Source organism: Hemicordylus capensis, chromosome 7 (assembly GCF_027244095.1).
Source record: "Hemicordylus capensis ecotype Gifberg chromosome 7, rHemCap1.1.pri, whole genome shotgun sequence".
Classification (NCBI taxonomy): domain Eukaryota; kingdom Metazoa; phylum Chordata; class Lepidosauria; order Squamata; family Cordylidae; genus Hemicordylus; species Hemicordylus capensis.
Window position 1 is genome coordinate 2,964,108 of NC_069663.1, and position 22,287 is coordinate 2,986,394.

General features: G+C 47.5%; 1 non-coding gene across 1 annotated transcript; it reads right to left on the reverse strand.

The window, feature by feature from the left end:
• Positions 1-8,189: 8,189 nt before the first annotated feature.
• TRNAA-AGC (transfer RNA alanine (anticodon AGC)) lies at positions 8,190-8,260 on the reverse strand. The gene has a single exon. It is a non-coding gene; the product is annotated as a tRNA-Ala (tRNA).
• Positions 8,261-22,287: the final 14,027 nt, after the last annotated feature.

Genomic DNA, 22,287 nt, shown 5'->3' on the forward strand with positions numbered 1-22,287 from the left:
GATGCAAAAATATCCATGGCTGTATTAGCACAAAATGAAATGTGCTCAGTACAGTTGATATTAGTCCTGATATAAAAGCACTGCATTTTTCAATTAAGATGCAAAAATATCCATGGCTGTATTAGCACAAAATGAAATGTGCTCAGTACAGTTGATATTAGTCCTGATATAAAAGCACTGCATTTTTCAATTAAGATGCCAAAATATCCATGGCTGTATTAGCACAAAATGAAATGTGCTCAGTACAGTTGATATTAGTCCTGATATAAAAGCACTGCATTTTTCAATTAAGATGCAAAAATATCCATGGCTGTATTAGCACACAATGAAATGCGCTCATTACAGTTGATATGAGTTCTGATCAAACTGGTTTTATGCCACATAGGCACGTGAGGGAGTCGGTCAGAAGAGTACTTAAGGAAGTATGCCGTTGTAATTCCTTTAGCCGTATTCACTGGATGTAAGCAAACCTCTTCATACATTAGAATAAATTACTCAAATAAACAGTCTCATTGCAATTGATGGGACAGGTTTACTTGTGGGGCAGGTTTACAGAGAAAGTCTCCTTCCTGCAACCTTGGAGAAGCCACTGCCAGTCTGTGTGGACAGTACTGAGCTAGATGGACCAATGTTCTGATAGGCAGCTTCCTACCTTCCTAATTTCAGTGGGAGTATCCAGTGCTAATTTTCTGGAGCCTGTCAGTCAAGCTGGAGGGAGAGATTTTCATTCATTCATTCATTCATTCATTCATTCATCTATCTCTATGTAAACCGCTTTGGAAACTTCAGTTGCAAAACAGTATATAAATATCCGTTGTATTGTATTGTATTGAATAAGCTGAGCTCCAGCTCATAGCCAGCCAGTCAGGAGCAGAGGAGAAGGGTCTTCACCCTCCTCCTTCCCCTTCTGCAGCAGACACATCGCTGAGGATGTGTTGGGTTCAAGCCGACGATCCTCAGATAGGGATCAATAGTGCAGTTGCACCATAGGGGGGCAGGAGGGCTGTGAGTACCCCACCTTCAAGTGCCGCTGGGATTTTAGTACCCTCGTTGGGAAGGAACCCCTGCTAGGGATGTGCACGGAACCGGGCAGGGGTGGTTCGAAGGCAGGGGGTGCACCTTTAAGGGTGGAGGAGGGTGCACTTACCCCTCCTTCCGCTTTCCCCCCACCAGCGGTCCATTTTTTAAAAAGTGCATCGGGGTGGCAGCATACCTCTCCACCGCCCCATTGCCCCCTTTGCCGGAAGTAACCAGAATGATCCAACATGCCTGTGCATGCCAGGCATGAGCACATGCACATTGCATGCACATGCATGCCCGATGCACGCCCGTGCCCGACGCATGCAGGTGCATCGGATACTTCCGGTTACTTCTGGTAAAGGGGGCAACGGGGTAGCAGGAAGGTACGCTGCCAGCCCGATGGACTTTTTAAAAATGGAATGCCAGCGGGGGGAAAGCGGAGGGAGGGGTAAGTGCACCCTCCCCTGCCCTTGAAGATGCACCCCCCCGCCAGCGAACCGGCGAACCACTCGCAGTTCGAACTGGTTCGGAGGCTCGTAAAGGGCCTCCGAACCAGTTCCGTGCACATCCCTAACCCTTGCTCTGTTCTGACCTTCAGATGAGTGAAGGTGAGACTGAAGGCAAAATCAGACCACCGTGATCCCGCTCCTTTCCTGCTCATGGAAACAATGTGTGGACGGGATTAATCAGTTCAGTTCAGTTTCATTTATTATGATCATTGATCAGATCTACACATTTCACTCCAAACCCAAATAAAAAGGAGTAAATATTGGTACATAGACTGTGTAAACACTATTACATAAAAATAAAACAAAACAGAATGAAATGAAACAAACTAAAAAACCTAAATTAACCATTTCTAGCACACCATGTGCGGAACTTAATCGCGGCCATACACAAAATGGACACCTGATACGAGACATCATCGGTGTGTTTATCAGAGAGAAGTATATATAACTCAACAGAATTGTTTGGGTATCTAGAAACAAGAGGAGTAAAATATCTAAAATGTAAATTGCAGTAAAAAGAACAACAGGGGGGGAGAAATGCTACACATTTACAATGCTGCCTTGAGGTACGTTTCAGGGGCAGTTTCTCAGAAAGCACAGTTTTACTGCCAGCGCATAACACAAGTCAGAACTTGCCTGGGAGACTTCAGAGAGGAGCATTGACCAATCAGCAATGCAGGAAATGTAGTTGATGTTTAATCCAACCTGGGACTTTTACACACAGCAGGCTTTACCACGGGTTTACGGGGAGACTTTACTGCGAACTCGAAGTTTTCCAAAAAACCTGCCGCAAATAGTGGGGTTTATAAAACCCTGGATATAAATTGGGCTACACTCTAATGTGCAGTGAAAAACCTGAATTGTGTGTGAACTGCTCCCTGATAACCTGCAGGGACTTTGGGGTAAATCTGGCTGGTATGTGAACGCACCCCTTCCATTCCAGAGGAGATGCAAGTTAGAGGGCTTCAAAAGCCCCGTGTGAAAAGCTTCCTGGTGACTCAAAGCCCAGTCATGGCCCCGTCTAGTTTCAGGGGAGGAACATGAAGAGAGGCCTTGGATGATTCATAAAAAGGTCATAAAATGAAAATGCTAGAAAGGATCCAGTGAGAATCAGCCAGGGCTGGCTCTATCATGAGACAGAGTAAGTCCATTTGGGGCAGCAGCATTAGTGGCCTTTCCTAACAAGCCAGGGGGCACCAAAGGAGACAGCTCGGGTCGCTCTTCTCTCTCTCTCTTGCCCCACCCGGGTTCTGTGCTGCTGCAGGCTGGTCAACCACGCATCTCTACCTGATGAATGGCCAGCCTGCAGGCAGCTGCCTCCTTTGGTGCCCCCTCTGGGCGCTTTCCAGATTAGCCCCTGCAACAGGGTAACAACGTACCTGCGAAGTGTGCTTCCACACTTCCTGTGTTGCGACTCCGCAGTCCCTACGCTGTCAGTAGGGTGCCACTCACATTTCTGATGCCTTATTCTGGATTTTATCGCTGCAATTTAATGCAATAACATTGTATGTCCTTTGCAAAAAAAGTAGCTGTAATTTTTCCATTTTAAGAGGTCACAATTCTGTTTCGGCATTGTAAGTGGTGTGGTGAGGATGGTTACATCTGCGTGGATGGTGATTTATCAATATAAATCTCCTTTCCGTTTTAGAAATTTATTTCTTTTCTTTTTTTCGATGGGGTTGTGAAGAACTTTACACCTTGATTTTTTTCTTCAAGCGGTCTGCAAAAGAAAGCCAACGTTCTGGCAAGGCTGGAAATGTGCTCCCTCAGCAGCAGAAACGTGGAGACCGCTGGGGGCTGCCCTCCTCCTGCTTGGCCGTCCCATTGTTCCTGAAGGCAGCAGCCACAATAAGAAGGTTTGTGCACAGAAGTCCCCCCCCCACACTGTGAGCTTGCAAGCAAGTTCTGTGGCACAGCCTTCCCCGCCCCCCACCCCGAGTGCATTTGCATCCCTTTTTCTCGCCCGTTTTTGCGCACAGTTCTAATAAAGCTAATAACAATAATAATGCTAAGGGGGGGGGCCATCTTGCTTTACATGTGCCACAGCCAGAGAGAGAGAGAGAGAGAGAGGAAACGACGCATCCTTGGGGGCGAAGTTGAACCATGTGTGTGCTTGAACGTGTGAGTGTGTGCACGTGCGTCTCTCTTTCAGAAAGCAAAAAGGAGATGCAAACTCCTCAACAGCGGATTGCAACTCTGCAGCTGCCAGTGCAGTTTCTTTTGGGGTGGGTGGGTTGCAGCACACAGTATGAACGGTTCCACCTGGGGGGGGGCATTGTTCCATGGACTATGCAACAAACGGCTTACACCCTTTCTTTATGTTTCTAATGCGATCGTGCCAAGCCGAAGCATTTCACACCACCCCAACCACTGTAGAGCGTGTAATCTGGAAAGCACCCTGGTTCATTCGGACAAGCCACTACTGGACAGCAGAGAGTGACTGGCCCAAACTCACCCTGTGCCATGGACCAGGACCTATTGCCACACCAGGTTGGGCCAGGGAGGGAGAGCTCTGAGGACAAGGTTCCTGGTTTCCAGGAGATACCTGCACAACCTGGGCGCTTTCCAGGTTCGCCGCTCAACAGTGGCACAATGCTTCCCTTCAGGCAAATCCCATTCAAAAGGTAAATAGCAAAGCACCCAGCAGGGGGAGCAGTGTCATGCAAACGAACAACCCAAAAAACCAGCAACTTTTTTACGCTGGATATATAACATCACAGCACTAAATCGCATCGATTCAATTCTAAACAAGGCATTGGAAATGTGAACGGCACCCTGCTGTCAGCGTAGGGACTGCGGTGTCGCAACACAGGAAGTGTGGAAGCACACTTCATAGATACGCCGTGTCCCCATTGCAGGGTATAATCTGGAAAGCGCCCTGGCCCCAAAGCTACCCTCGGGGAACCTTCTGTATCCCCAGCCATATCTGGACCTATTGCTGAGAGTTCTGAGGATGAGGAAACTGAAGCGTCACCTTGATCTGAGGACACCTCATTGCCCCTTTACTACAGTTCGGAGGAGGACGTTGACCCTCCTCCAGAGACTGATCCGTAGGAGTCTGCGATTAAGAAATAGGGCTCGGCCCTTTAACTAGCCATTGGGGCTATTCTCACAATCGGCAAGAATCAGGCTAGGAAAGCCTAGCCCAATTTTTCCCGATCGTAAGAACCACCGGCCTCGGCTGCGAACCTGGTGGTTCTCCAGCGGGTAACCCGCTTTGGTGGCCCTCCTCTTAGCCCGGGTTTGCGGAGTGAGTGCTCTGCAAACCTGGGCTATCTGGCCGTGAGTAGCCGCAGCGCTGCTCCACGCTGTGGCTACTCACGAGGAGACCCCCAGAGGGGAGGCGAAAAGCCTCCTCCCGGCTCCGGGGTTCTCACCAGCATGCCCTGTGCGCTCACGCAGGGCATGCTGGAACTTGCAGGGAGCGATCAGTCCCTGCTCCCCCCAGCCCCCACCAGCTCCATCACGGAGCCGGCAATTGTGTGGGTGGCCGATCCAGCCGCCCAGGGCTGCTGCCCCGATCGTCTGTGGGGAGAGTGGGCTTAGCCTGCTCTCCCCGCAGTATAATCTAAAACGGGTCTCACTGATCATGAGACCCGCCTCATTGTCTCTGGGATTGTGGGTGGAGTCTAGGCTTATACCCAGCAGCAGGGCTATATAAGAGCTCAGTTTGCAGTATGAGTTGCTGAAGCAACCTGGTTGTACTTTGCTTGTCCAGGAGATTTATCAGACTTTACCGTGACTTAACTTTGGGAGGGTGTGGGTGTGCATTCACATGTTGGCCAGATTTGCCCCTAAGTCCATGAAATGTTTCAGAGAACACTTCACACATGATTCGGGTTTTCCCCTCAATATTGGAACCTAGCCTGATTTATGTCTGGGGTTAAAAAAATCTTTTCTTTTTGCGTTGGAGTATCGGTTATGCCCTGAACTCACAGTAAAGCCTTGTGGTAAAGCCACGGAAAAGCCTACTGTCTGAAAAGCCTCCTGGTTCCTGATCCTCAGCTCCCCTGACTATGCCCTCTGCTTGCTCCTGAGAAGTGCTGTGTATTGACGACAGGCCTTTGACCTCCTGCTCTGTTGACTGTGCTATACGTCTCCTCCTGAACTACAGGACCTGTGGTTCTTCTGAACTACAGAACCTCGCCCTGTGCAGAACACGATCCATGTCTGAAGATCAACCTAGACAAGATGATGTACATTTTCCACAACAGAGCAAGTAGCAGCCGTTTCCATTGGGAAGATGGCATGGAGGGGTCAGTCAAGCTTCTTTTCCAGTGTTGGTGATCAGAATTCCTCTACAGCTGATTTCTTTAAATATGTAGAGACACCAGCCCTATACAGTCATTATAAAAATGGTTAGAGATTGTAACTGGGGGCCGGGGGCAGAAGTGGGGTGTTCTGGATCAATCTGAGTGAGTAGCTTTATTACGATCATAGATCAGACATAAACACAACAAATTATACGGCACTCAGATAAGAAATCTGCCATACAATACACCAACAAAGTAAACGTTTTATGGTAAGCTCTAAAGGGTAGAAATTAAATGTTGGCAGATCGTAACAGCGTCTGCACAGAATTTAGCAACCTTTTGTGTGATAGAAGATTTCTTGTCTGGAAGGAGAAGTGTGACGTAAAATTCATCCGTTCGGTGACTAATAAAAAGGCAGTAATAAGACTACGTCGACTGACATTATAAAAGGAACAATATAGCAGCACGTGGTGGACAGATTTAATTTCACCCGAACCACAAGGACAGATCTGACTGGCCTGGGGAGTTTTCAGAAATTTCCCATTTAAAACTGCCAATGGTAAGGCATCATCTCTTGCTCTGAAGAACTCTCTCTGGTGGCTGGGTAGAGAGAGTAACAACAAATCACTGGCTGGTTCCTGGCTGTGATTGCCAAGACGCCCTCTTGTGGTCTGCAGGATGATACCCAGGTCATTTTGATGCTCAGTGTCCAAGATCCTCTGTTTGAGAATCTTCTTGGCCTGATTCTATCCTAATAGTGACAGATATTTCTTTAGAATTCTTTAGAATTTAGATGCCAAGTGATGAGAGTTTTGCTAGCAGTGCTTGTATCCAGGAAGACTGAAACCTGTCGGCCAGTACAAGGGAAATCAGCCCCAAAGGGGAAAGTTGATCTTGAGACAGTAGTTGAAAATTGAAACTCATGCTTGGGATTCCACCCTTTGAAAACCCATTTCTACCTTACTGCAGCATTAGAAATACATCTGGGAGCCCAGAATACAGCCCTTATAAACTTAGATTGGACAATCTGCAGTGTTCTGTAGTTGGAATAGTGGCCCAGTTGTTCACCCTACAGACATTGAGCCAGTGGTTTGGCAATGAACAGCTTTAGTGCGGCAGAAATAACTTCTCCTTTGGAGCAGAAAAATATCAGAATGGCTGATGTACCTGTTGGGCAGTGTAATCCACATGGGCCTTCCATGACCCTGTGGCATGAAAAACCACACCCAAATATTTAAAACTGTTAACCTGTTCAATCCGATGGCCCTTGATTGACCAATTACAATTCTTAGGCTTCTTGGCAAGGACCATCACCTTAGATTTCTGAAAATTAATAACCAGGTGGTTATCCTTACAGTAATTGGCCAGGAGCTTAAGAGCCCTCCTAAGATCTACTGGGGTTTGAGAGATAATAGCATCAGCATCCGCTTACAGCAAAATAGGGATTTTTACCCCCGCGATGTCTGGCAGATGTAACCCTGGATCTGAGAGATTTTTGGCTAAGGTGTTTATATGCAGGTTAAACAGAGAGGGTGCCAACCTGCACCCTTGTTTGACTCCTTTGCTGGAAGTTATTGGGTGTGAAAGTGAGCCTCGGGGTTACCTCTCACCCTGACGTTGGTGTTCTCATAAAGCTTTTGAATGAGAAGAAGTAATTGCCTGTCAATGTTGATATCCCTGAGTTTTCGCCACAACCTTGGCCTCGAAATTGTATCTAGCGCTGATTTGAAATCTACAAAGGCTACATACAAAGAGCACTTGGGCTTACTGCTATACTGGATGGCTTTAAGAGGGGTTTGGATAACTTCATGGAGGAGAGGTCTATCAACGGCTACTAGCTGGAGGGCTATACTATAGGCCACCTCCAGCCTCAGAGGCAGGATGCCTCTGAATACCAGTTGCAGGGGAGTAACAGCAGGAGGGAGGGCATGTCCTCAACTCCTGCCTGTAGGCTTCCAGCGGCATCTGATGGGCCACTGTGTGAATCAGGATGCTGGACTAGATGGGCCTTGGTCCTGATCCTGCAGGGCTGTTCTTATGTTCTCAATAAGATGGCGTAGCACTAAGGAATGATCCATAGTTGAGCGCCCCATTCTAAAACCAGCCTCTTCATCCCCCAAGATGTCTTCTTGGTGGCACCACTGTGGCAAACCCGCCTAAGTAGCCACCCTTTAAAACAAGGTTAAGGGAGCGAGTGTTCCCTTAACCCTGTTTTTTAAATCGTCTGGCAGCTGCTGATGCTTCCAGCTGCAGATGCCAGACTGCGGGGAGCCCGGAGAGGCCTCATCCCCTAAGAAGCTGCTGTCTACTGAGTCAGACTATTGCCCGCCCCAGCTCAATATTGTCTACACTGCTTGGCAGCATCTCTCCAGGGTTTCATGTTGGGGTCTTTCCCAACCCTGCCTGGAGATGCTGCCAGGGATTGAACCAGGACCTCCTGCATGCTAAGCAGATGCTCTACCACTAAGCTACAGCAGCACCATTTCCAAGGAAGTTGCCTTCTACCAAATCAGGCCATTGGCCCATCTAGCTCAACACTGGCCGGCAGCAGTTCTCCAGGGTTTCAGGCAGAAGTCTTTCCCAGCGTTACCTGAAGATGCCGTGGGTTGAACCTGGGACCTTCTGCATGTAAATCCAATGCTCTACCGCTGAGCTACAGCAATTGCCCCAACAATCTGCTCCCTGAGATGACTACGTCACCTTGCTTCATGGTAGGACCGCCCCGTCCAAGCCACTCAGCCACACAGACTCTCCAATATATTTCAGCAGCGTGGTGAGTGACCCTTTGGATTTCTATACACTCCTGGCTTGATTCTTTAAAAGGGATTCATGGTCCCAAGTTCCAATTGCAGGAGTCAGGCTGGTTCATCTTGATGTACCCCCATGCTTGCTTACATACATACATACATACTGGCAAGAACTAAGAGGACGCCCAGCAGCAAGGTGGATGGACTCGATTACGCAGGGGCATAGCAAGGTTGGAGTGGGCCCAGAGACAAGATTTTTAAATGCCCCCCACTCACTGAAGCTCAGCTCATGAAGTAAAGAAATCTTAAATGAAGCTGAACAGTGGTAACAAAAAGCATCTCTCTCTCTCTCTCTCTCTCCCTCTCTCCTATGTGCCACTATAGAACATCATCCTAAATTATATTTTAAAAGGTTTTGTAAATTGTGGATGATGCACCCCGCCCCCCTGCTGCTGGCACAAAACAGCTACAATACAGGAGAAGGAGGAGAGCTGGTTTTGTGGTAGCAAGCACAAATTGTTCCCTCTGATAAGCAGGGTCCACCCTGGTTTGCATTTGGAAGGAAGAGTACATGTAGTCTCTCCCAGACTACATGTGATCGGGCTGGGAAAGACTCCTGCCTGCAACCTTGGAGAAGCTGCTGCCAGTCTGTGTAGGCAATACTGAGCTAGAGGGACCAAGGGTCTGACTCGGTAGAAGGCAGCTTCCTCTGTTCCTATCTCCCAGCCTTATGTTGTCTAGATGAGAGCATTGCGACAGTTTTAACCCCACCACAAAGTCTTAGCAAAGACACACAGCAAAGCCACCACAGGAGAAGAGGCTGGCCTTATTTCTTAGCAGACCTGGTTTATGCACGAGGCAGAGAGAAGCAGATGTGCGGGCCACTTCCTTGCCCTGGCTTGCAAAGAGTCTTCAGTTCTTGCAGCCAGAAGGAAACTGCAAGTCGAGAGGACGAGGCAGATCCGAGGCTGCCCACAGTAGCAGGGGATGTGGCAAGGAGGGTTTCCAGCAAGCCTGTTCCAGGAGAAGATGGGACATTTCTGCTGAGGAGTGGCTGAACTTTGGCCAGTCACAGGGTGATGGTAGACTGACTTTGGACTAGACTGGTAGACTGACTTTGGTAGACTGACTTTGGCCAGTCACAGGGTGATGGTAGCCCTAGCAGAGCCAATAAGGATGAGAAACCCGTTCCCCAGTGCCCAGTTCCTCAAGGAGGGCAGAAACCCCTGCAGCAGAAAGGAGAGCAGCTAGAAAGCAACCGGAGTCTGGCATTCCATCCAAAAAGGAGGAGAGAGGCTTGATGATTTGCTATTCAAAAGCTTTTCCAGCTTCCCTGGGGGAAAAAGGTATCTTCATCATGAAAGCCCCATATTGATCTACCTTTATTTGCACACATTATTTATGCTGAAATTTTGCCTTGCCAGGTGGAAAGGCATTCATACAGATTCATCTTGTTGCTCTTGCCTGCCTCTTTTCTTCCTTCCCTCCTTCCCTCTGCTGTTTTTCTCTGCTAAAAATCGAGATTGCATGCTCCTTGGGACAGGGACCTGTCATTTGGCTCTGTGTAAATCCATCAATGGTACTTTATCAGTTGTTTGATTGTTCAGAGAGCGCTTCAGCTGTGTACTTCACACCATGATTGCAAAGTAATGCATGAAGCAGTGTTTAACATGTTGTTGGGAGTGTGTGTGTGTGTGTGTGTGTGTGTGTGTGTGTGTGTGTGAGAGAGAGAGAGAGGTGGTGCAACTGTGGGGAGTCCAGCCAGATTTAACTATTGAACAGAGAGGTGATAAAGCAGGTCAAGCCTTTCTGGAAGTCCTGTTGGAGACGGAACCATAGCTTAGCACAGAGAACATAGCTACCTTTTGAGGGGAAGGAGGTGTGAAGGATCCAGAGGTTTGAGAGAGAGCATCTGCTTTGTATGCAGACAGTCCAAAGTTCCATCCCTGGCAGCATCTCCAGGTAGGGCTGGGAGAGACTCTTGCCTGCAACCTCAAAGAGCCACCGCCAGTCAGTGTTGACAGTACTGAGCTAGATGGACCAAGGGTCTGACTCAGGATAAAGCAGCTTTCTATGTTCCATGGTCTGCCCCTAGGTGCATGGGGCATTCTGCCCCAAAGCATGCCTTTTATACTACTACTACTACTACTAGCAGTAGTAGTAGTAGTAGTAATAGTAATAATGTGCTCCAGGACAGAGCTTTTACAATTAAAACAGTTTCTTGGCTCACATTAAATCCTTTACCCTGTGTAGGACACTCTCTTCTGCATCCCCTATGCCCCTTCCTCTCACAAAACCAAAAACCAGACGCGCACTCTTGCAATGTCCTTCTGCGTGGCGCTTTCCAAACTAGCTGCTCATCAGCAGCAAAACGCCTCCGTTCAGGCAAGTTGCATTTGGAATGTAAACAGCAGGGGGAGCAGTCTCGCGGAAACAAACCACCCAAAAAAGCAGCAACCGTTTGACACCATATATACAATGTCCTAGCTCTATATCGCAGCAATTAAATTCGCAACAAGGCATTGGAAATGTGAACGGCACCCTACTGTCCACGGAGGGATAGCAAGAGTGGCTATCTGGCTGGCTGGCTAGTTGTCTGGCTAGTTGTCTGGCAGCTGGATTTTTAATTTTAAGCCTCCTAGCCGCAGTGGAAGAGAAAGTACTTAGGGGTCCAACAAATACTGCAAAAGAGAAGAATATTAAATGCAATTTGCTTGTATTTCAAGACCGAATGCAACTTCTGGCTTGTGTTGGGTTTGTCTCCTCAAAAGACAGCTCTGCATACCGTGCATCACAATGGTCTCCTCAGTGTGGATAGCAGTGGTCAGGTTCGTTGCTGGCCCTGTTCCTAGTCTACACAGTCTAAGCAATTGGGTTGGGTTTTGTTGTTGTTGTTTTGCTCTTCTGCTTTGGTTTTTCCTGCTGTTACATAAGAACACAGGAAGCCGTCTTTGACTGAGTCAGACCTTTGGTCCACCTAGTTTACTATTGTCTACACTGACTGGCAGCAGCTCTCCAAGGTTTCAGGCAGGAGTCTCCCCCAGCTCTACCCCGAGATGCTGCCAAGGATTAAACCTAGGATCTTCAGCATGCCAAGCGGATGTCCTGCCACTGAGCTAAATCCCCATCCTCCTAGGATTTCTTACAGCTGACAGTGCTCACATCAGGGGTGTAGGTATGATGGATGGTTCAAAGGACCCAGCCCCCCCCAGCTCCTGAAGGCCCCCCAGCTCCACCCCTCCCTCTTTTCTTCATTCTTCCCCTCATTCCAAGGCACCGTCAGAGAGAGGGCCAACCACGGGCCCACCTCCTTAGCTACGCCCCAGGCTCACATGTCGTCACCCATCCAAATGCAAACCAAGATGGACCCTGCTTAGCAAAGGGGATGACTCACGCCCTGTGACGTGAAATGTGTCCCGGGTTCCAAACAGTTGACCTTCAAACAAACTTTAGGAAGACAATACAGCCTGTCGGTTGTTGGAAATTCTCTGTGGTGAGAGAATCCCTTTTTCAATATAGCAGAGTGCACAGAGGCACAAACACAGCGGATTTAGTTATGCATGCATGTGTGCTAAGAGTAAAGTAACTTGGAGCCAATTGCTAGTTTCAAATCAATATAAAAGGTATTTATTAAGGAACTCCATTCTAGATAGGAAAGTGAGGATTTAGGATCTCTAATCTATCTATCTAAATGGATGCAGATGGATTCACCATCTTCTCTGCACATATGGTGCAGGGCAAGAGACTTGCCATGTTGCAAGGTCAACAGCCAGGTAGGAAGAGAGAGAAGGAGGAAGGAAGTTGAATCCCCTAAGATTAGCAATCTACATTTCAAAGGGATAGCATCAGAGCAGCAGGAAGTGATGACCAAATGTCTTTGACCTTCTAGCCCTCTGATTTACTAGTCTGTCCTCCACTGTCTGAGGCAAAGAGACAGCGCAAAGTCCTTTCCTTCCAACACCCCCTCTCGTTGTCTCGTGACTCAGTTCACAATATTCATTTTCTCTCTCAGCTTTTCAAAGCAGGGTCTTGGTAGTGGCTTAGTGAGTAAGTCTGCGAGCATTTCATTTGTCGGGCAGTAGAGCAACTTGATTAGTCCATCTTTCTGCAGACTTCTCACTACATGGTACTTCACATCAATATGTCTGGTACTCCTCTTTACATCTTCTTGTTTGGAGAGTTGAATGCAGCTTTGGTTGTCTTCATACACTGGTATGGGCTGTGGTACCTCTGTACCTAGGTCCTTCAGTAGTTGACACAGCCATTGTATCTCGTGACAGCCCTGTGCAGCTGATACATATTCCGCTTCAGTGGTTGATGATGCTACTATGTCTTGTTTTCTGCTTGACCAGCTTATCGCTCCATCTCCATAGAAAATTATGTGACCACTGGTGGATTTCCTGTCTGTTATATCTCCACCCCAGTCTGCATCTACGTATGCTTCTAGTTTTGGTTCACTATTAGCTGGCAGCTTGAGCTTAAAGTGTGCAGTACCCTTTAGGTACCTAACAAGTCTTTTCATTGCATTCCAGTCCTTGACTGTTGGTGATGCAGTCTTTCTACAAAGTAAACCAACTGCTGTACTAATATCTGGCCTAGTGAGTGTAGTAATGTATAAAAGCTTACCCAATGCTTCACGATATCTATGGTTGTCAGATAGTGGCTCAGTTTGATCTTCTTGCTTTATGTAGTTCACTTCCATTGGAGTTGGTGTAGGATTTGCATTTTCCAGTCTGAGCAAGTTTATCAAGTCTTTAATTTTCTGTTCTTGGTTGATCAGGAAACTTCCATCTTTCTCTCTTTGTACTTGAATGCCCAAGTAGTGTGCAATGTTGCCAAGATGCTTGACTTCCACTTCTTTGTTCAGATGATCCATTATTTCCTTGCTGTCATCTGGATTTTCATAGGCAAAAATCAAATCATCAACATACGCCAAAATGTAAGTCCATTTCCCATCTCTGCATCTCGTGTACAGGCAGGGATCAGCTTCACTTCTTTTGAAGTTTGCTTGAAGCAGCATATCATTCAGTTTTATATTCCATGCTCTGGCAGCTTGTTTTAAACCATAAATGCTCTTTTGCAGTTTGCATACATAGTCCTCTTTGCCTTCCTGTAAGAAACCTGGTGGTTGTTGCATGTAAATGTCCTCTTCTAGTTCACCATGCAAGAATGCAGTTTTCACGTCTAGGTGCTCAACATGCATTCCTTTGCTAGCAGCAATACTTAACAGAGTCCTTACTGTGGTATGTTTAACCACTGGTGCAAAGGTTTCATCATAATCTTCTCCATATTTTTGTGAATATCCTTTTGCTACTAATCTGGCTTTGTAGCGCTGAATCTCACCATCAGCATCATGTTTGAGTTTGAAAACCCATTTGCAGCCAATAACTTTTCTTCCTTGTGGTAACTTAGTAAGAGTCCAGGTTTTGTTTTTCTGTAGAGCCTCAAGCTCTTCAATTGCAGCCTGTTTCCACTTCTGGGCTTCTGGTTGTGGTAGCTGGGATATTTCCTCCCATGATGAAGGTTCTGGTTGTTCCGCTGTTCTTGCGAGGTAGGACAGCCTCGGAGCTGGAACACCTCTGTTTGAGCGCGTTGATCGCCTCACCTCACCCTCTGTGGTCCCTTCTATCACCTCAGGTGCGTCTGGTGGATCGCTGGGGGTCTCTGTGTCAAGTGTGGTTGGATCTGGATCTGCTGTCTCCTCCTCCTCCTCAGTTCCTCTGAGATCAGGAAGCATAATCCAGTCATCAGGGTGCTTGGTCTGGTTGCTTGCTTCAGTGTAGGCCCCCTCTGAAGGTGTAGCTCTTTCATCCTCTTCAAAACACACTGCTCTGCTTATGGTTATCCTGTTGGTGTCAGGATCCAGAATTCTGTAGGCTTTGGATTGTGCTGCGTAGCCTACAAAAATCCCTTTTGTGGCCCTAGGCCCTAACTTAGTCCTTTTTTCCTTTGGGATGTATGAGTAAGCCGTGCTTCCAAAGACACGCAGATGCGTCATGGACGGCTTATGACCATGCCAAAGTTCATAAGGTGTTGTTTCAATAGGTTTTGTGTTCATTCTGTTGTGTATGTATGTAGCAGTCATGATGCCTTCTCCCCAGAATTTCTGTGGGAGGTGTGCGTCAGCAAGCATGCATCTTACCATGTCCAGTAGAGTTCTGTTCATTCTTTCTGCGATTCCATTTTGGGGCGGGCAGTAAGGCACCGTAGTTTGATGCACAATTCCATGTTCTCTTAAGAACTGCTGTGTAGCATTGGACATGTATTCTCCTCCATTGTCTGTGCGCAGGATCTTTGGCTTCGAGCCAAATTTGTTGCTTGCCATCGCCACATATTGTTTTAATTTCTCCAGCATCTCTGATTTTTCCTTCAGTAAATAAACACACGTGTATCTTGAGAAATCATCTGTTATAGTTAGAAAATATTTATGATTACCTATGGTTGCTGGTAGTGGTCCAGATATGTCACTGTGGATCAGATCCAAGGGTCCTTTCGTCTTCCTTTCACTCTGCTTTGGGAATGGCTTGTTTACTGCTTTGAACTCGAGACAAGAAACACAGTTAGTTACAGTGTCACATGGTACAAAATCAATGCCATTAGCTAATCCCTGTTCCTTCATGTTTTGAATTGATTCAAAACTTCTGTGTCCTAGTCTTCTGTGCCATAATTGTAAGCAGTTTCCATGCTGACACAACTTGGCTAGGTTCATTACATTAGGCTGGTATGCCTCAGGTCTGGACTGGGCTGGTCTTTCTCTGTCTGTAAATTGCTCTTCCACATGATAAAGACCTTGAAATTCCGAGCCCACAAGGCAAACTTTTCCATTCTGGGTAACAACACATTGTCCATTTTTAATATACAATTCACAGCCTTGTTGCTCTAGCTTGGATATTGAAATCAAGGAGCTTGAGAATTCAGGGATATACAAAACATCTCTCAGAAAAAATGGTTTAACAGATCCATCCAGCAATTTGCAATATAAAATTCCTTCGCCCTTTTTCTTTGCTTTAATTGTAGTATTATTGCCCAAATAAACGGTCTCTTCAGGAATATCAAACAGTTCAGTATAGAAACTTAGATTTTTAGAAATATGGACAGATGACCCAGAATCTAAAATCAGCTTTTCATTATTTTTCATTAAATTAACACTATAGTTCTTGTTGAAATGTCTGTCTGTATACTTGGAATCTCTATTTTCATTCTCCTTTGTTTGACTGATATTCCCAGACCTCCTGGTCTGATTCTTGGGACAATGCGCCACCCGGTGGCCAAATTCGTTACACAGGAAACACCTGAAGGCTTTGTTTCCAGCTGACCTCATTTCAGCACTGGCGGTCATGTGACCTCTCTCTCTGGGCTGAGTTTCTCTGGTGTAATCTGCTCTCTTTGTATGCAAATGTGAGGTGCCCATGCGGTTCCCTCTTGCAGCATTTCCTCCAGCATTCCCTCCCCATCTCGGGTTACGTCTGGAATGATCAATTGTTGCTTTAAGAGCAAAGTTGCTAGCCAGTTCACTTTCATAGCGTGAGTTTAAAAGGTTTCTTCGGTTAGCCTCCGAAGACAATGTTTCTACAGCCTTTTCAAAGTTTAGATTGGTGTGGGTTTCCAATTGCCCAATTATAGTGCTATAGGAAGCAGGCAAGCTCAAGAACAGAGTCTCCAGCTTTTGACTCTCTGTAAATTCCTCTCCTGCTTGTCTAAATTGAAAAAAGAAATCTTCCAAAGTCCCAATAAAAGTAGAGAAACAGTCCCCATCTTTATATTGGAGATCTTGCAATTTTCGGCGTAAATTAAACGTGTATGCCCATCCTTTCCTCATATGCATAGAATCTAGCTTGTTTAGCATCTCCTTTGAGGTTCCAAGATCACAAATAGCATAAAGGAAAGTTTTACTCACGGAAGCTGCAATCATCGCTTGTGATTTTCGGTCCTTAATTAGCCAGAGTTCCTTCTCCTTTTTCTCAGCATCCGAGGTTCCATCTGGCGGCGGGTCTTCCTCAGTAACTTGGTGGAGTCCCTCTGCTTTCAGTGCAATCTTCAGTCGAGTCTTCCATTCCAAGTAATTATCCGCTTCCAGGATGGTAAGCCTGAGTTTTCCCTCCAGGTATGCAGCCATGCTCACCGGCTCCAAAAGGCAGTTGCTGTAGATTAGCAATTCAAAGTGTCCACGCTAGATCTCAATGGATCTCCTGGAACAAACCTAACTATCTAGTTGCAGCACACGCAGCTCAAAATACTGCTCCCATAACTGGCTGGGCCCATAACCTGTTGGAAATTCTCTGTGGTGAGAGAATCCCTTTTTCAATATAGCAGAGTGCACAGAGGCACAAACACAGCGGATTTAGTTATGCATGCATGTGTGCTAAGAGTAAAGTAACTTGGAGCCAATTGCTAGTTTCAAATCAATATAAAAGGTATTTATTAAGGAACTCCATTCTAGATAGGAAAGTGAGGATTTAGGATCTCTAATCTATCTATCTAAATGGATGCAGATGGATTCACCATCTTCTCTGCACATATGGTGCAGGGCAAGAGACTTGCCATGTTGCAAGGTCAACAGCCAGGTAGGAAGAGAGAGAAGGAGGAAGGAAGTTGAATCCCCTAAGATTAGCAATCTACATTTCAAAGGGATAGCATCAGAGCAGCAGGAAGTGATGACCAAATGTCTTTGACCTTCTAGCCCTCTGACTTACTAGTCTGTCCTCCACTGTCTGAGGCAAAGAGACAGCGCAAAGTCCTTTACTTCCAACATCGGTGAGTTAGGGACTTCCTGTAGTTACTTGTCTTAACAGAATAGTCAACAGAGAGTCGACATGTAATTCCCCCTTCCGCCAGTTCCCTTTCTCTAGGCCAACTTCTGCCTTCCCACCACCCTGAAAGAAGCGAAGGCTCAACAATAAATCAGGAGCAGCTCGTCCTAATGAGTCAGGGGGACACCCAAGGAGGCGGCTCAGGTTTCTCCTCTCTCTCCCACCCTGCCTGCTGCCTGTAGGCTGGACATCCATCAGGTAGAGTGGTGTGGTTAGGAAATGCTTGGAAATGCTGGAACACAACGTGGACACCAGCAGCAGCCGTCAGGAGGGGTGCCGTGCTGGGGTTGGATAGGGCCAGTTGCTCTGTCCAGGAGAGACGCCGGACCCATCCGTTGGGGCCAGCATCTTTAAGAAACTGCGAGGCACGCCTGCTCAGAGGAGATCATCGCAAGCCCGTGACGTTTAGGCTTGCAACGATCTCTAAACTGCACGGGCGCGTCTGGCAGTTTCTTAAAGATGCTGGCCCCAACAGATGGGTCCAGCATCTCTCTTGGCTGCCGCCGGAGGAGGGGGGAGGGAGGACTGCTCCACTCCCCCCCCCCAGCCACAAGTATTTTTTTAAGCGGAGCTTTGGAGGGGCGGCCCCCCCAATGAGATTGGGGGGCCTCATACAGGGCGGGGGGAGGGGTGTCTCATGGCTGGGTGGTCCAGGCACCTGAATTACTTTGGTGCACCCCTGGGAGGGGCTGCTGAGCTCTTGGAGGCATAAAAAGGAGGGAGGTGCACCAGAGGGCCGGCAGACCGCCTCTAGGCGGCCACCAAAGCTGGCCACCAAAGGGGGCCAGCTTTTGGTGCCGGGCCTTCTGGGTGGGACTGAGGTCTGGGAGAAGGTTATATTAGGGTGAGGCTGGAGGTCTGGGCTAGAGTCTGCAGGAGGCTTTACACACAGGGCTTCTACCCCGAATCTCCTTCAGTAGAGAGTGAGGTCATTCACACAATCGAAAACTGTGTTCTACCTGGGTTTGGGAACTATGTGTACTTCCAGTTTTTGATTGTGTGGAAGCAAGGTTAGAGGAAAACCTGGGTAGCTTTTTCTCCTACCTTGCTTCCACACAATCACTTCTACCCAGGTTTTCCTCTAACCTTGCTTCCAAACAATCAAAAACTGGGAGTACACACAGTTCCCAAACCTGGGTAGAACACAGTTTTCGATTGTGTGAATGACCTCAGTGTGTACATTCACTCACTGGAGCAGTTCCAAGGACCCACGGAGCCTAGCCTTGCTCCTCTGCAATGCCAGGTCAGTTCAGAAGAAGACCGAAATCATCCACGACTTGATCATGGCTGAGGCAGGGAGCTGACCTGGCTTGTATAAGTCTATGACTGAGACTTGGTTAGGGGAGGAAAGTGGTCCAGTTTGGGCCCAGCTCAGGGGTGTAACTACAATTAGGCAAGGGGAGGCAGCTGCCTGGGGGCCCCCACGCCTCGAGGGCCCCCCGAGGCAAGTCACATGTGAAGTGAGTGTGTGTGTGTGTATCAGCGAGGGGCCTGTTTTTAAAATTTTGTCTCTGGGCCCACTCCAGCCTTGTTACACCCCTGGCCCAGATTCTCCAATCAGATTACTCTGATGGGGAGCAGGTATGGGGAAGTGGGTGTGATGGGGTGGGTTGGGGTGGGTTGGGGTGGGGTGGGGTGGCTGTGGTCCATAAGAATACCATCTCCCTTACCAGACCCTCTGTGAGACAGGTGACTTATACCAAGTGTATATTTTTGAGCCTGGGAACTAGGGATAAACTGTTGGTGTACCGTCCACCCCGCTGCCCAATAGACTCCTTAACTGAGCTGATGGAACCAGTCACAGAGTTGGTGTTGGAGTCTCCCAGACTTTTGATGTTAGGCGACATCAGTATCCACTTTGGGGCTGGCTTGTCTGGTGCAGCTTGGGAGTTCATAGAGGCCATGAAATCGATGGGCCTATCGCAATTAATTTCAGGACCAACTCATGGTGCCGGAAACACACTCAATTTGGTCTTCTGTTGGGCTCCATCGTCAGGAGATCCTGTGGTTTCCCCATTGTTATGGACGGACCACTGCCTGCTTCACAGACACAACCCACCCCTGCAGGGGTGGTGGACCTATTAGGATGGCCCACCCGAGAAGGCTGCTGGATCCAGTAGGATTCCAAAAAAGCCTTGGAGGGTTTTAATGTTGGTGCTGCCAGTGAGTCTGTCGAGGCCCTGGTGGGAACCTGGAATATGGAACTCACCAGGGCAAGAGACACGATTGCTCCTAAGCATCCCTTCCAACCTGCTTCAAAAATGGCCCCTTGGTATACAGAGGAGTTGCGGGGGCTGAAGCATCAGAGTAGGTGTGACTGGAACACAAGTGGAGGAAAACCTGGCTCAAATTTGACAGGTCACAGCACTGGATCCATTTGAAGGTTTATGTGGCATGCGGCAAAAAACCAATGTTGGTCTGCATGAATTGTGCCTGCAAATTTGCGTTCAGCAGAGCTATCCCGGGTTGTGAAGAGTTTAATTTCTGCTCTTTCTGTTTGGAATCAGTCCCCGGAGAATTTGTTCTGCTGTAAAGCTTTTAATGGGTTTTTCTGCGGATAAAATCTCCTGTATTCTGGGCTGACTTGGACTCCACTATTTCTGCAAGGGTTATGAAGGGGGTGTTCAGCAATCCCTCTTGCAGTATTATGTTGGATCAGTTTCAATCTGTGATTTCTGAGGATGTGGACGAGCTGCTTCGGGCGGTGCGTCCTACCACCTGTTAGCAATAGCAATAGAAATAGCACTTACATTTATATACCGCTCTATAGCCGAAAATCTCTAAGCAGTTTACAATGATTTAGCATATTCCCCCCAACATTCTGGGTACTCATTTTACCGACCTCAGAAGGATGGAAGGCTGAGTCAACCTTGAGCCCCTGGTCAGGATCGAACTTGGAACCTTCTGGTTACAGGGCGGCAGTTTTACCACTGCGCCACCAGGGGCTGTTCTCTGGAGCCTTGCCCGACTAACAGGAGGAGAGCTAGTCTTGTGGTAGCAAGCATGACTTGTCCCCTTAGCTAAGCAGGGTCCACCCTGGTTGCATATGAATGGGAGACTAGAAGTGTGAGCACTGTAAGATATTCCCCATAGGAGATGGGGCTGCTCTGGGAAGAGCATCTAGCTTCCAAGTTCCTTCCCTGGCATCTCCAAGATAGGGCTGAGAGATTCCTGACTACAACCTTGGAGATGCCGCTGCCAGTCTGTGTAGACAGTACTGAGCTGGATGGGCCAATGGTCTGACTCATTATATGGCAGCTTCCTGTGTTCCTACAACTTGGCTGCTTCTATCTAGCAAGGAGATTGTTGGAGGTGTCCTCGTTAATATCATTCATGCATCGCTGAGGGGGTACCCCCTGTTTGAAGGAGGGGCAATAGATAGACCACTTCTTAAGAAACCTTCCCTGGATCCCTTAGCGATGGCTAGTTACAGGCCAGTCTCCAATCTCCCATGGTTGGGCAAGGTGACTGAGAGAGTGGTGGCCTACCAACTCCAGACAGTTTTGGAGAAAACGGATTATCTAGACCCATTTCAAACTGGCTTTAGAGCTGGCTATGGAGTTGAGAGGGCTCCATTCTGTCACCAATGCTTTTTAATATCGACATGAAACCGCTGGGTGAGATCATCAGATTTGGTGCAGGGTGTTATCAGGATGCTTGTCATCTATTTCTCCTTGTCATCACCACCACCACCACCATCATCAGGAAATGGCATTCATTCCCTAAATGCCTGCCTACAGGCAGTAATGGGGGGAGGTGCTCATTGTAGGCACTCAGAATCTGAAGGATGAGTTAGATCTTCCTGTCCTGGGTGAGGGTTACACTCCCCCAAAAGGAACAGGTATGCAGCTTGGGAGTACCCTTGGACCCAAGCCTCACCCTGGTATCTCAGGTGGAGGCTATGGCCAGGAGTGCCTTCCAACAGCTTGGGTTGATTCACCAGCTGCGTCCATTCCTTGAAGAGAACAATCTCAAAACAGTGGTGCATCAGCTGGTAACCTCCAGGCTTGACTATTGCAATGCGCTCTACGTGGGGCTGCCTTTGTACGCAGTTTGGAAACTTAAGTTAGTTCAAAAACCAGCAGCCAATCTCTCAAAAACCATTGCTTCTCTCCAACCATCCATTTTCTGCTAAACAAGCCTCAAGCTAAACCTGCCTGCCTCTGGACCTAAGAGGGAGGGAGAGAGAAAGAGCATCCGAAGGCTGCCTGTTTGCTTAAGGAATCAAGTGGCCAGCTGGATCTTCGACTTTGAAAGCTCTTTGATGGCAAGAGGGAAGACTTCCTGGATACAATTGGGACAGATGGGTGCTGACCCCCCCCAACGCCCCCCCACGCTCCCAGCAAACGTGATGGTTGTTGGTCCCTACATTAAACAGCATTCTGTGCAATGCCCGCTCCATTTGTGAGAGCCCTCTTTGACATTTCTTTCCCTGTCTCCAAGGAAGTAGCTTCGATAGCCTATAGAAGACCAGCTAAATGACCCACCCCCCCAACACACACACAGCTCTGGCGCTTGGGGGAGACTATCTGCGTAGATGGATGGACAGACAGACAGACAGACAGATAGATAGATAGATAGATAGATAGATAGATAGAACAAGGCTGCATAATCAACCAGAAACAAATCTGGAACTTCACCATTAGTTCCCTGAGATCATAGTTCTGGCAGTGAACTATGTAACTATATAAATTTAGTTATATTTGTAACTATATATAGTTATAGATATAAATATAACTATATAGTAATAGATATAAATATAACTTTATAAATATTCACCATATTCATATTATTATTTATTTGATTTATATACCGCCCTTCCAAAATGGCTCAGGGCGGTTAGGGGATGTGATACATATTGGCGATGTGAGTGTGAGTGCACTATATATTGTGAAATGTGTCAATCAACCAACCAACCAATCAATCAGCGAGGGGCCCATTGTAAAAC